Below are 3,348 nucleotides of genomic sequence, written 5' to 3' on the forward strand. Positions count from 1 at the left end.
GGGGGTGGGGGTGGTGGTGGTATGATGAATTGGGAGATTGGGATTGACATGTATACACTGATGTGTATAAAATGGATGAGTAATAAGAACCTGCTCTATAAAAAAATAAATTAAATCCAAAAATAAAAACTTAAATTACATGCTTACACTGAATTCACCTCACAAATATGCTGAGGAAAAGAAGCCAGACACACAAAAAGTATTTACTAAATGATTCCATTTATTAAATTTCAAAGATACATAGAACTCACCTATGGTGTTGTAAGAAGTCAGGATATTGGTTACCCTTGATTAGAAGGAGGACATGAGGGCTTCTGGGTAATGGTCTGTTTCTTGATCTAGTGCTGACTTTATAAATGTGCTCACTTTGTGAACATTTATTGACTTATACATTTATAATTTGTGTGTTTTTCTGTATTAGTATTATGTTTCAATAAAGTCTGTTAAAAAGATTTAAAAAAAATCAACATCCATTTATGATAAAAAACTCTCCAGAAAGTGGGCAGAGAGGGAACCGAGTTCAACATAATAAAGCCCATATGTGACAAACCCACAGCTAACATCATACTCAATGGTGAAAAGCTGAAAGCACTTCCTTTAAGATCAGGAACAGGACAAGGATATCCATTCTCACCACTTTTATTCAAAATAGTTTTGACATCCTAGCCACAGGAATCAGAGAAGAAAAAAAAAAAAAAAAAAAGAAATCCAAATTGAAAAAGAAGTAGTAAAACTATCACTGCTTGCAGATGATATGATACTATACATAGAAAATCCTAAAGAAGCTACCAGAAAACTGCTAGAGCTCTTCAGTGAATTTGGTTAAGTTGCAGGATAGAAAATTAATACACAGAAACCTGTTGCATTTCTACACACTAACAATGAAAGATCAGAAAGAAAAATTAAGGAAACAATCCCATTTACCATTGCATCAAAAAGAATAAAATACCTAGGAATAAATTTACCTAAGGAGGTAAAAGACCTGTACTCCCAAAACTATAAGATGCTAATGAAAGAAATCGAAGATGATACAAATGGAAAGATATACTGTGTTCTTGAATTGGAAGAATCAATATTGTCAAGATGACTAGACTACCCAAGGCAATCTACAGATTCAATGCAATCCCTATCAAATTACCAGTAATGCCATTTTTCATAGAACTAGAACAAAAAAATTTTTTAATTTGTATGGAAACACAAAAGACCCTGAATAGCCAAAGCAATCTTGAGAAAGAAAACTGGAGATGGAGGAATCAGGCTCCCTGACTTCAGACTATAATACAAAGCTATAGTAACCAAACCAGGATGGTACTGGCACAAAAACAGAACTATAGATCAGTGGAACAGTATAGAAAGCCCAGAAATAAACCTACACACCTATGGTCAATTAATCTATGAGAAAGGTGCAAGAATATACAGTGGAGAAGACAGCCTCTTTACCATGTGGTGCTGGGAAATTGGGAAAGCTAGATGTAACAGAATGATATTAGAACATTCTCTAACACCATACACAAAAATAAACTCAAGACTTCCCTGGGTACCCAGTGGTTAAGACTCCATGCTTCCATTGCAGGGGGCATGGGTTTGATCCCTGGTCTGGGAACTAAGATCCCTCAGGCCACATGGTGTGGCCAAAAAAAGAAAAAACAAAAACAAACAAAAAACTCAAAATGGATTAAAGACCTAAATGTAGTACCGGATACTATAAAACCTAGCAGAAAACATAGGCAGAACACTCTCTGACATAAATTGCAGCAGTATCTTTTTAGATTTGTCTCCTAGAATAATGAAAATAAAAACAAAAATAAACAAATGGGAACTAATTAAACTTAAAAGCTTTTACACAGCAAAGGAAGCCATAAACAAAACAAAAAGACAATCTACAGAATGGGAGAAAACTTGCAAATGATGCAACTGACAAGGGATTAATCTCCAAAATATACAAACAGCTCTTGTGGCTCAATATCAAAAAAACAACCAACACAATCAAAAAATGGGCAAAAGATCTAAACAGACATTTCTCCAAAGAAGACATACAGATGGCCAAAAAGCACATGAAAAGATGCTCAACACTGCTAATTATTAGAGAAATGCAAATCAAAACTACAATGAGGTATCACCTCACACTGGTCAGAATGGCTGTTATCGAAAAGTCTACAAATAATGTTGGAGAGGGGTTAGGAAAAGGAACCCTCCTACACTGTTGGTGGGAAAACCAAAGAAGACATACAGATGGCCAAAAAGCACATGAAAAGATGCTCAACACTGCTAATTATTAGAGAAATGCAAATCAAAACTACAATGAGGTATCACCTCACACTGGTCAGAATGGCTGTTATCGAAAAGTCTACAAATAATGTTGGAGAGGGGTTAGGAAAAGGAACCCTCCTACACTGTTGGTGGGAAAGGAAATTGGTAAAGCAACTATGGAGAACAGTATGGAGTTAAAAAACTAAAAAAAAACTAAAAAGAGAGCTACCATATCATCCAGCAATCCCACTCCTGGGCACGTATCCGGAGAAAACCATAATTTGAAAAGACACATGCACCCCAATGCTAACTGCAGCACTATTTACAACAGCCAAGACATGGAAGCAAACTAAATGTCCATGGACAGATTAATGGATAAAGAAGATGTGGTATATATATACACCATGGAATATTATTCAGCCATGAAAAAAGAATGAAATAATTCCATTTGCAGCAATATAGGTGGACCTAGAGATTATCATACTAAGTAAGCCAGACAGAGAAAGATAAATATATGATATTGCTTATATGTGGAATATAAAAAACCAGAAAGATACAAATGAACTTATTTCCAAAACAGGAGGAGACTCACAGACATAGGAAAAAAATGTGTGGTTACCAAATGGGGGAAAAGGGGATGGGAAGAGGGATAAATTAGGAGGTTGGGATTAACATATACATATTACTATATGTAAAATAGATAACCAACGAGGACCTACTGTATAGCACAGGGAATTATACTCAGTATTTTGTAATAACCTATAAGGGAAGAGAATCTGAAAAAGACTGTATATATATGTATATATGTATACACACACACACACATATATGTAACTGAATCACTGTGCTGTACACCTGAAACTAACATGACATTGTAAATCAACTACACATCAATAAAAAAATTATACATATATATAATATATACACATGTATATTATATATACATATTGGCCTTCACATCAATTATACAATGTGGGTAGAACAAGCATTTAAAGATAAGAAAATTATGGTTCAGGCTCACAGTAATGCTACAATTAAATAGAACTCAAAACCATTTGTATTCAATGATCCAATCTGTCTTATCTTTTTTTTTTTTTT

This window comes from Neophocaena asiaeorientalis, unplaced genomic scaffold (assembly GCF_003031525.2).
Source record: "Neophocaena asiaeorientalis asiaeorientalis breed wild unplaced genomic scaffold, Neophocaena_asiaeorientalis_V1.1 scaffold523, whole genome shotgun sequence".
In the NCBI taxonomy this organism is placed as follows: domain Eukaryota; kingdom Metazoa; phylum Chordata; class Mammalia; order Artiodactyla; family Phocoenidae; genus Neophocaena; species Neophocaena asiaeorientalis.